Genomic DNA, 12377 nt, shown 5'->3' with positions numbered 1-12377 from the left:
TTCCATCGTTTCACTCCCCAGCACACATCTGCTTCTTTTTAAAGGGCAGGCAGTCGTGAGGCACACGGGGTGACATCAAAGGCCAGAATGCCTTGCAGAGGCCACCAGGACAGACACTGACTCAGCACACACCAGCTCATGTTCTATGGTCAGGGAAATCTGGGAGCAGCTTAGGTTTCCAGAAGGCTTCCCGACACAGCTCTGCTCTGCTCTGGCAAGGGCCACAAGCCCATAGTGACTACAGGCTGGTGGGAGCCTCAGGTACCCGAGTTACCAATGTGACATGTGCTCAAGGAATTCTGGCCAAAGGCCCTGCCCCTCTTCATGTATCTTCTCAGAGCTCCATTTCTGCAGCATTTGAATGGATCCGTTAGAACGATGCCCTAAAAATGATCATATGCAGACTTTAGCAGAAACACTGCAGCTACTAGAAAGACTCTTGGGATGATACCCGCTCTGTGAATGACTCGGGCAAATTAATGAAAAGGAAGAAAATATGAAAACACGTCAGCAAGCTGAGATCAAACACTGTTGATTTTTTTTATTTCTGGACATTCCGTGGACAATGACCGTCTGAGTCCTCCCAGTTCTCCGAGGGACTCTGGAAGCGCATACTTCACCCTTGATCTCAGCCAGGAACTGGCGAGCTGCTGCCCTGTAGCTTCCTTCAGACGTCCAGCAGAGGGACTGTCCTGGATGCACGCTTTAAGTCACTGGTTCTCAGCTGGGGTGATTTTGCTTCCCGGAGGACATTTAGCAATGTCTAAGGGCAATTTCTTTTTTTTTTCTTTTTTTTTTTAAAATTTATTTATTTATTAAAGATTTCTGTCTCTTCCCCGCCACCGCCTCCCATTTCTCTCCCCCTCCCCCAATTAAGTCCCCCCCCCCAGCTAAGGGCAATTTCTGTTTGCCACAGCTGGAGATGGGGCTGTTCCTGGCACCTAATAGGCACGAGCTAGCCGTGCTGGAGAACATTCTACAAAGCACAGGACCCACAGTGAAAAACGACCTGGTTCAAAAAAAAAAATGTCAGCAGTGCTAAAGTTCAAAAGTGGCCCTAAGCTCCTGGAATTCTTGGTCCATTCAGCCTCCAGGCACTTCTTTAGTTTCCACCTGACGGCACAATAATGAGAGATCAGTGAAACAACGGGGAAGGTTCACTCAGCCAGGGGCCGGGACCCAGTGATGCCAAAAGCACTTTGAACTTCCGAAGATCCACACGGCGACCTCACCAGTTCCTCTTTTCGTTATTACCATCACCCGCAGAAACATCGTGGGATGAGAAGGGCTGAGTAGATACAAATTCCTCTCTCCACCGCGTTCTGAGGAAGGAGTTTGGAGTTACCCAAATTCTCAGACTGTGTGTTTTGATTTTAAGCACAGCAACCTTCACAGCCACACATAAGCCACCCATAACTGAAGGGCTGCATCTGCAGTCCCAGCATGAGGGACCGGTCTAGAGCACAAAAGACATCACTTAAAGGGAAGTCTATACATCACTCAGCTGTTGGGCGAACCCTAACATGTGGACTTGCTTCGGGAAGCTTCTTAGACTGGAAAAGGAGGAGGTTGCGGTAGCTAATCAAGAACTGCACCCCAGCTGGGGCGGTGGTGGTGCACGCCTTTAATCCCAGCACTTGGGAGGCAGAGGCAGGCGGATCTCTGTGAGTTCGAGACCAGCCTGGTCTACAAGAGCTAGTTCCAGGACAGGCTCCAAACCACAGAGAAACCCTGTCTCGAAAAACCAAAAAAGAAAGAACTGCACCCCAGCCTGGCTAGTCGTGCTGCACATAGCAGCTAACCCCAGGCATTGTAAATGCTTTTCCAAGCAACACGCCTCAAAGCATCTGTGGTGCTGTTTGCTCTATTTCCATGATATTTGGGGGCGGGGGTATGAGAGAGGAATGTGAAGATCTGGACATGCCCATAGAAGTATGTTATGCATGGAATTCTATATACCATGTGTGCTGTGAGGGGGGAAAGAGCAAATGAGTTGAGAGCTGTGGTTCCAATACAGAACAAAGGGGGCCTGAAGTAATACCAGCTGCAAGCAGAGGAAGCAGGCACGGTGGAAAGTTCCAGGATAGAGGTGTAGCCTTTCAGCCATGCTGACAAGAACTCAGAGCCAGGACACAGAACCACTAGAGAGGGAGAGAGAGGAGAGAGGAGAGAGGAGAGAGGAGAGAGGAGAGAGGAGAGAGGAGAGAGGAGAGAGGAGAGAGAGCAGAGAGAGAGGCAGAGAAGACTGACTACCCCTCCATGCCATCTGAGAACCCCACATTGTTCTACCTGTGCTTCTGACTGGAACCCCTCTTCTTGGGCTCAGTCAACCATTTTGCTCCAGTGGCTCACAGAACTCAAGCGGAAGTTTTAAATATAAGCCAGTCCACGTGAAAACATGAAAGGAGCATGAGGGAATTAAATATCAGTGGGCAAACATGGGGTTAACGGTTTTCATTGGAGGGGGGAGCTGCAGACAAGAATGGAGGCCCAGACAAACAGACTCCGAGGGAATGCTGGCACTCTGAGGTCAGGGAAGGCTTCTCGGCCATGGTGGGTTCTTGAGCACGTCTTATTTTGGCCACTGCTCACATACTGCATGTCCTGTTCTCTAGACACGCTCTATGCCTAGCTCTCCTTCCACAGAGAAAGTACATGAGGATAGAAAATAAGGGCTGTGTCCTCTGAAATCACGTCTTAGGCCCAAGAATAGATTCACTGGCTAGGCCTACAACAGCACCTCCTGCCAGCTTCGTTCATTGATTTTACCTTTGTTCCTCATTTACACGGGGTAATTCCAGCCCACGGCACATTCTACACAATCAAAACACTTCATCTATGCTAAACAAGAGCAGGTGACCGGGGACTGCATTAAAGCATCTCCGGGTTCTTCCTACTGTGAAACCCTGTGTGAAAGGCTGGGTCATAAACAACTGATACATGTGTGTGTGGGGGGGCTTACCCTTAAGGAAGCCCTGAGCCGGTAAGGAAGACACGTAAATAAACTGTTAGGATGCAGGAGAATGTAAGCATTATAATGCTGTAAGACGGCAAGGGAAATCGGTTAATACACCTAAAATGCCGAGAACAATGTCTGGGGCTTATGAGTCACGCTAAATAGGCTCCAGCTCCTTTCATTATTCAATCCTAAGCAAGTAAGGGCAAGCAAGAAGGGAGCCGCAGCATCTGAAGTGCTTCTTCAAGAATGAGCTGCACAGATCTAGAGGTAGGAAAGAGGAGAGGAAGGCATCCAAGACAGAGCAAGGGGCAGGGAGCTCCGTGCACTCAGGAAATCGCAAACTTTCGAGGACTGTGGAATAAAGCACCTGGAGGCTGTCAGACATGGCAGGGGAGCTGTGGAGATGACGACACAGGGGCCATGTGGCCTGCTCGTCGTGCCTGATTTGTGACACTGTTGACAGAACTATTGGGAACAAGGTTAGACCTAGACTAGAAAGCTTGATCTGGACCTGGGGATGCTGGAGTAGCAGACAGAAAAGTCAAAAGCTGGACCAGTGGGAAGGCTCAGCAGGAAAAGGTGCTTGGCCCCTGAGCCTGACTACCTGAGTTCTATCCCCGGGACAGACAGTGGGAAGGGAGGACTGACTCCTGCCACTTCCCCTCTGACTTCCACACGTGTGCTGTAGCATGTGTGTGTACATATACAATACACACATAGATACAGGGTTTTTGTTGTTGTTGCTGTTTTGGTTACTTTTAGTTTTTGAGACATGGTTGCTCCCTGTGACCTTGGCTCTGTAGACCGTGCAAGCCTTGAACTCAGAGATCTGTCTCTGCTTCTGAGTGCTGGGATTAAAGGCATGTGCCACCATGCCTGGCAATAAATGTGGTTTTTAAGTTTTTGTTTTTGGGCACTTAAGGGGCAGAGGCAGGAGGATCAGGAGTTTGAGGCCAGCCTGGGTGAGACAATGAGAGCCTGTATAGAAAGAAAGAAAGAAAGAAAGAAAGAAAGAAAGAAAGAAAGAAAGAAAGAAAGAAAGAAAGAAAGAAAGAAAAAGGGGGCAGGGAAGAAAGGAAAAAAAGAACCAAAGCAAAAGTGAAAATAATCATAACAGTGTCAGTGATGGATGTCACGTCATGGATGTCACGTCATGGATGCCACACCACGGATGTCACGCCACATGACAACTGCACGGTGGAAAGAAGGTCTTGTAATGGGGTGTCTGAAGGACCACTGTCTACAGCACAACCTCACGAGACAAAGAAGGGACAGCACACAGGGCGGCACCATCTGCACAGGACCCACAGGTGCAAGAGTGGGCGGGGTGTTTAGGGAGCCCTGGTGATCAGCGTGCTAAGAATGGAACACAAAGGTGTGTCCACAGGAAAGCGGCAGAGAGCCAGGTAGGCTTGGTGGTGGGAGGCCTTGAAGTCTCAGCCAACCTACCACAGTGAAATCTATGTCAAGCCACAAAACAGATGATGGTAGAGAAAGGTCATTCGGAGACAGTGTAGAGGAGGAGGGAGTGGAAGTTGGTGGATTCATTAAGGACCTGTGCCCTGACCTAGTTATGTTCAAATCACAGGGAGAAGCAAGTTGAAAAACAATACAGTATATCGCTCTGCTAAATGCATCAGTGTGACCCTGTTATAGGAACTAACCAGGGGCTGGAGAGATGGCTCAGAGGTTAAAAGCACTGGCCACTCCCAGGCCAGGGTTAAATTCCCAGCATCCACATGGCAGCTCACAACCATCTCTAATTCCAGTCCCAGAGGATTCAGTGCCCTCTTCTGGCCTCCGCAGGCACTGCACACACAGCATACACATGCACGCAGGCAAAACAACCATAAGTATAAAATAAAAATAAACTTAAATTTTTAAAAGTAAAATAAATGAGTTCTCTAGTCAAGGCTTCATATATTTCTGGAATGTATGAATGAATGAATGAATGAATGAATGAGGAGGGAGAGAGGAGGGGAAAAGTGAGCAAAGTGTTTTGAGGGAAAAAAGTGGTGGGTAATAATTTGGGTTTTGGGGCTCAGCAAACTCGAGGCCCCTCTGGCAAGCTGACAAGACATCACTTGTTAACTAATGACAGGGATACCCAACAATAAAACCTCACCTCAGTTGGCTGGAGTTGGATGAACTTGGTCTTTGGTTCCTGGCTAGTCAGTAGAGACCGGCTCTGTAGGCGGCTCTTCCTGGCAACCAGCAGGGGGCAGAAGAATGATTCAAAGAAAGTATGTGCGGTCCAAGCCAAAGGTCTCTAGAAACTTCTCACAGGTAAGGAATCCAACCGCAATGTCTGTGGTGGCGAATCAAGTGTTGAGCCAAGAAGAACGCGACGAACAAAAGACACTGAGGACGATCGATGCTGGCCAAAGAATTCCAAGCTATGTTTGGTTTGGTTAAAAAGGAACTCCACTCTCATTCCAAACACATTTTCAAAAGTACCAAGTTCAAGGGTGAGGTTTCACTGAAGGAATTTATTTATTTTTAATCCAATAAATAAAAAGCAGTGAGATCATAGTGGGTTTTGTTGAAGCGATTTTTCCAGTGCTGGTGTGGAACCAAGGGCCTCGCACATACAGGCTGACGCCCCGCCACACCTCTAAGAAGTGATTTTGGCACTGAAACCCAAGATATCTTCAGCTTCCTTAGGGCACAAACCCTGTTCCCTGGAGCGCATCGCTCTCTCTTGGGGAGAAGGGTCTTCCTGCACCCGCACACACGAGCGACGGGCATCACTCTGCACTGACTACCAAAGCTGTGGTCCACCACAGTCCTGACTAGGAACACAGAAGGAGGAAAGCGCCTCGGAATCATGTCTCCGCTCTTTTCAAAGCCTTTCTTAGTAAACTAATGAGTTACACTTTTCCTTGAGAGAAAAATCTTGGAAATGACCCATTTCCCCAACAGGGCAGCATTTCCTTTCATTCACACATGCGAGAGCTTAAAAAAAAATGAATCTAGCTTAGCTCGGCCAGGAAGAAAATTAAAAGTAAGTATTTTCTGAAAATAGAGAGGCCACGGAAAGAAAGCCCAGACTCTTCAGGAGGACCCAAGCTGGCAAGATCTCCCCTTCACCCCCCCCCCCCACTGAAGGCAAAGTAAACAGTGGTGAAAAGGAAGGGCAGCTGCCTGAGTCACTAAGGGGGTGGAGCTAGGCATCTGTCACTCAGTTTCTTTACACAGGTTTAGAGCAGAACATCTTTGGGGCCCAATGGTCAAGGCTGACTGTGCCAAGCATGGGTGCAGGCCCACAATCTCAGCACTGGAGAGGCTGAGGCGTAAGAGTAGGTCCCAAAGCAGCCAGAACTACATGGCAAGACCCTTCTCAAAAGGAAGGAAGGAAGGGGGTGGTGGTGAGTGAGTGCCCAGTAAGCCGACTGTGAAGGGCAGTTAACTTCCAAGTTGAAAGCGAGCAGAGCTGCTGGCCTGACAGCAGAAGAGACATCAAGCGAGGCTCTTGTCTGCAAACCCCACAGCCTGGGCCTAAGCTCCGAGAGGCTGGCTGGACCAAACTCTCCCTTCCTTTCTACTATGCCTTGGCCTGTGCTTGGGGAGCGCACATGGGGCCAGGGTTAGGACAGAGCAGACAGGCAAAGCTGAATGGCTGCTTTATCTTTAGATGGACACGAGCTATAAAAAGATCCCAAATCAGTCTTATAAATAAGCTGGAAAGGAGCATGAGGGGATTCTGCAGAGAGATGGAACACTTTGCATCTTGTTTAGGATCTTTCTATGGGTATACCAGTTGTCCGAACATACTGTACACACTGAAGAACTATGATTTGTAAGGTATGGGGAAGTATACCCCTAATCCCTGCACTGGAGAGGCAAGAGCACAGAGCCTGCCTGGTCTACATAGCCTGTCCCAGACCATGAGACCCTGTCTTAAAACCAACACCAAAACATTTGTCCCGCTCTCCGAGAATATAGGTAACTAAGAATCCTAAGTGTCTCCAGGGTGCCTGTCTCCTGGGTATTGTTCCCACACGACTGCCACCTCCTTCCCTGTCTGTCTTTGCTATTGTTCTTTGTCTCAGTGAATGACACCAACTACACTCCACCCAGTTGCCCAAACCAGAAAATTAGGATTCCTTCGACCTTCTTGCTCACATCTGCAATCCCATGGGCATCTTCTAAATCGATCCTTCTCATCTGCATCCTAGTCTGGACCCAAGCTGCTGTCCTGCCCATTGACCGTGACATCCATCATATACAATACAGCCTCCCTGCTAAGGTCCTTCTGGTGTTCTCTATCACTTCAGTGATAATGACCAAATTCCTTAGCCAGATGCTCAACAGCCGTGCTCTCCCTCTCTTGAAGGCATCTACAGCATCCTCTACCCACCCTCCCCTTACTGTCCTCCCCTCACCCCATAAACATCCCACCTGCCTCATAACCTTCCTCGGGACTTTAATCTGCATGACTGTCTTAAGAAGTCTCTCTCCTAGGTGCCTTCTGCTTCCCTCTCTCCCTCCCTCCCACCCCTACACTCAAGAGAAGGCTCCCACACTTAACTGATGGCTTTCTGTGACAGGGCCAAGCTCCAATACAACCACATGACAGGTGTCAGGTTGTTTAATAGCAATTATCGCTCTGCAGAATAATGACCAGACAGATTTCTATTTTTCTCCCTGCCTAAACCATAAGCAGAGGCCATTTTGTTCAATGTTTCTCTAGTATTTCCTCAGACACTAGGAAAATTGAAGGTGCTAGAGCTTAACAAATATTTGCTGGATGAAGGAGGGCCATGATGGTTAAGGCCCCAAATGGCCTGTGTTTCATTTTGCTTTTCAATAAGCAAAGCGGCCATCTCGGACAGGCGATGTACTGAGGTTTCTACCTAGCAGGCTGCAGCAAAACCCAGCTGCATGAGAACTATTTCTTAGGGCTAGGTCACTCCAGTGTCTCTGCTGCCTTCACTTCCTCTGCAGCTGTAAAGCTCCGCCCACCACCTCTTAGGAAGAGCTGGCCACACACAGTACGCTGTCCTGGTCTCTCACATTTAATCCCCAAGTGCCCCCAAAGGGGACATCTTCATCATCATCGCTCCCAGCTTCACACATGAGGAAAAGAGAGGCTTGGTCACTCTGATGAGGGCATCAGAGCCTCCGTCCTCCTCCAGGAGGGACTGAAAGATACTCTCCCATTGCAAACGCCCATGGACCTCCCCTATTGCCCTGATACCTGTGTTCTGAGCTGCTGGCATAGAGACACGTCCACTTCCTACAGTGGGAATCTACCATGATTGGAACATATCCCCCAAACCGTACACCAGAATGCTAACCTCCAAATTCACAGGCCGCTGCAAACTGAGATGCTACAGGGTCATCAGGGAAGGGCATCGCTGACGGACTTGAGACTTGTAAAAGGAGGAAAAGCTGGATGTTGGTGACATGCTTAGGAGGGAAAGGCCAGGGAATCTATGTGATCCTGCGATCTTGCCTGAAAACAGTCAGACAAACAAACTTAACAAATAAACGGAGAAGCAGCCTGGGCTGATACTTGCCAGTCTGCCTCATCATGTAATTCCCTCATCAGGTTCTCATGTTGACACAGCAAGTACTCAAGAATTTCATCACAGTACAAACAGACTTGGATAGAAACCAGGATTCAAGAGACTCCAGTCCTGTTGGGGCAATTCAGAGGCAGGAGAGGAGGTGGAAGTGGGGTCCACGTAGCCAGGGAGTCAGAACTGGTGTCCATAGAGCCACATAGGTGGCAAAGGACAGAGCTGCCAGCAATGGAGCAAGAGACCCTGCTACCAAACGCTTAGCCGCACAAGTCACACTGTTACCTGAACATTCTGTGGGAGGGGCGTTCAAACACAGGGGAGAGTTGATCTTAACGTTCAGAATGGGGGCAAAGAGCACGGTGTGTTTATAATCTCCAGTGGGTCAGGATTAAAATAAAGCTAAAACAAAATCTCTAAAAACCCAACTGTCTGCAGTTAAAGCACGCAGGACTGCGATAGGACATGCTGTAGGAAGGACGCCCTGGGTGATGGATATGTGTGTGCGCCACAGGCGACTCTGCAGAGAGAGAATGCAAAGTGACAGGACCTGGAAGACCCTCGCAGGAAGCCTTGAGCTCAGAGCTGGGCTGACAGCCATCCGGGACATGGAGGAGACGTGATGGGCTGTGAGCCTCCTGAGAGGTGCCAGAGAGGTCTGTGCTAATGCGAGGGAAACCACGGGGTGCGCAGAGTCTCAAAATCCATATTAATGGGAGCGGAGTGACACGGACTCTGCCTAGCTGTGGGTACCCTAGGATGGAAGCCAGCAGGGTCCCCAGGGCACGCAGCACTAGGAGAAAACTGGAGAGTGTGTGGGTCCCACCCTTCCCCTCTCCTGAGGAAGGGTGGGGTGAGAATTGCTACTGCCTGGCCCAGCCTCTTCCTCGACAACAGTGCTGGCTGGATCAACCTACAGAACACAAATCTTCCCAAATCTTTTTAAATGGAAAAGACCAAAGACTTAAAAATTTAAAAAACAAAACAAAGCAAAAAAATAGCCATGAAGCTGCCATGTGTCTCTCCTTCCGTCGGCACAGCAACACAGGCAGGGCTGACCACTGGAGCCTGAGAGGTAAAATCTTGAGGAAAAGGATTGAGGCAGACTCATGTTCACCATGTCTTGGCCCAGGCTTCCCCTGCCTGCCCTTACCACCCTGGCAGAAGAAGCGGCTTGCTCCTTGCTGGCTGTGGTATAAGTAGCCTTTGTTCTTGGAGTTTAACCAGCACAGGCCTCAAGTTTCCAGTCCAGCCCTCCATGCTTCCTACCCCACCTTTGTGACCTCAGGCTAAAGAGAGAGAGGAACAGGCCAGGCAGGCCATCCAAGCCAAGGCAGTGCCTCTCCTGGGATCTCTTCTACTGGGGTGACTTTCTGCTGGATTCCCCAAAAAGCTAGACACAGTAGGGGTTGAGGTGGGCAACAAGAAATGCCCGCAAGCGTGCAGAGGGCTCACTTGCCAAAGACACAGGCAGCTGCCCCACACAGGGCAGTGTACTGAAATGGAGACAGCATGACCTCCTCTGAAGAAGCACCCTAAAGGCAGACTATGGGGTGCCGGTGAGGATGGCAGACATGGTCAGCAAAACATGACAGACACCAAGGGCTGTGCAAGCAGGTTGCAGACACCTGGTGGGCACTGTTCCGGGCAGAGACAACACTTTAGATGAACATGGAAGGGACGCACATTGGAGAGTCAGCCAAGCAGGGGATAGACTGGGATGGAATCTACCCGCTGGCTCTCATTTCCCCTTCCTTTTGGAGTGGTGCATGAGCTAAGTGCTGAGTATGTGGCTCAGGCTGGGCTGGAAACTCCAGATCCCCCTACTCAGCCTCTCCTGTGCTGGGATTTACAAGAGGTGCCACCATGCCTGGCTTCTGTTTCCTTTCTCTCTCTTTCCTTTTTTCCCAATCCTTCCTCCTCTGATTCCTTCTCTCTTCCCCTTTTCTAAATCTTTTAAAAAATATGTATGGGTATTTTGTCTGCACGTGTATACGTATATAATGTATCCACAGAGACCAGAAGAGTGCACTGGATCCCCTGGAACCATTGTTACAGGATATATAGGTGTTGTGAAGCAAACCCAGGTTCTCTGGACCAGCAGCAGCAGATGCTCTTAACCATCGAGCTGTCTTTCCAACACCCCCTGCCCTGGCCCCAAATGTCTTAAATGCTGGAAAATCAAACCCAGGGACTTGAGTAAAAAAGGCCCATCCACATCTAAAAATATTTTCTGTTTCTTTTTTCAAAATTTATCTTTATTGTTTTTAGTCAGATGCAGGTGTGTGTGTGTGTGTGTGTGTGTGTGTGTGTGTGTGAGAGAGAGAGAGAGAGAGAGAGAGAGAGAGAGAGAGAGAGAGAGAGAGAGAGAGAGAGAGAGAGAGAATATGCAGGTGTGTGTGTGTGTGATTAAGTGCAATTGCACAGGAGTGCAGGTACCCTTGGAGGCCAGAAGTGTGGGATTCCCCGGAGCTGGAGTTACAGACAGTTGTGAGTCAGCTGATGGGGCACTGAGAACCCAACAAGAGTCCTCTGGGAGAGCAGGTGTTATTAATCACGGAGTCGGCTCTCTAGCCTCACTTCCTGGCTCTTAGTTTGGCTTTCTACTCATCCAGCTAAAGGGGAAATGTGATGTCATTGAGAAGGAGTACTAGAAAAGGGAGAAACACCCCCATGCCCACAGAATTAATAAACTAGACTCACATGTGACCCCAAGTGTCTCAGCACCTCTGGATGTCCTGGTCACAGACATTTCTAAAATGTGAACAGGTCTTAAGCACCTACACCCCAACTGCTGATCTAAAAGAAGAGGGGACAGGCAAAGCTTGCTTGCAGGGTTTCTCACATATTTAGCTGAGGACCCCTAAGAATGCCGAGAAATGTATAGAGGATAAGGGATAGCATTACCAAAGCAGCACTGCACCGCGTCTCTTGGTGGGATGAAAAGGGACAAGAGAGAGAATTCTGGGACTAGAGGTTTGTTCAGGACAACATGTCCCATAACAATTGAGCAAGGTTTGCATAAAAGCTATACTAACAAGAAATGCGTGACTTCTTTTGCTATTGTTTTGTGTGCATGTGTGGTACTGGGGATGGAGTTCGGAGCCTTGTGCTAAGCAAGTGTTCTTCTGTCCCTGAGCCACACATCCAGTCCTTTGTGTCAGAGTGGGAGGAAAGCTCTAGAAAGGGTTAAGGATGCAGCCTATTTTCTTCTCCAGTCCTCTATTTCGCCTGTTCACTTCTTAAGACACAAGCCATCATTTGAAATGAATGGCTGTTTCCTTTTCCCTTTGCTCATGCCCGTTCTGAGGAAAAGGCTCCCTGCCCCCTGGGGGACAATGCTGGCCTTGGATGCTCTTGGACAGTTTTAAACCAGGGCTGCAAATACAGCTCAAGATCCTGGCACAGGATCACACGAAAGGCGGAAAGAGGCTGGGGCAAGGTGGGGCCCATCCCAACCTAAAGCATCTGCTTCAAGGACCCATCCCATCTGACCAGAGTGCCGGGCTTCTCAACAAACGCAGCTCCCGGGTCCCCAGTGTCAGGCTGGCCAGACTGCAGTCACGAAAACTATGCAAGGCTATGGTCTTGTTCAGAATCTTGCCAACATTATTCTTGGCTCTGCTCACATTGCTTTGGCTTTAGAAAGTCAATAAATACAGCAAGCAGAAGTTCCCCTAACACCCAGGCTCAACTAAAGGGTTTGGCCTTTCCTGAGCCAAGGGGAATATTCAGTCCAAGGAGATACAGCCAGCTGGATACCTGACACTCTCGCATGGCTTTTGCTCGGGAGGCCAGTGGTGCCCAGGGAGCCTGTGCTACATGAGAATCAATGTTGCTAAGCTACCAGCAAACAAAGTGGCTAAGGAATAGCCAGGGACATGGGATGTGGG

General features: G+C 49.2%; 1 protein-coding gene across 1 annotated transcript in view; it reads right to left on the bottom strand.

Moving 5' to 3' along the window:
- The window catches only part of Nxn (nucleoredoxin), a 148067-nt gene that overhangs the window by 52360 nt on the left and 83330 nt on the right, over positions 1 to 12377 (bottom strand). The gene's annotated exons all lie outside the window — the stretch shown is intronic.

Source organism: Microtus pennsylvanicus, chromosome 11 (assembly GCF_037038515.1).
Source record: "Microtus pennsylvanicus isolate mMicPen1 chromosome 11, mMicPen1.hap1, whole genome shotgun sequence".
Taxonomy (NCBI): domain Eukaryota; kingdom Metazoa; phylum Chordata; class Mammalia; order Rodentia; family Cricetidae; genus Microtus; species Microtus pennsylvanicus.
This window is presented reverse-complemented; position numbering and strand designations above follow the sequence as displayed.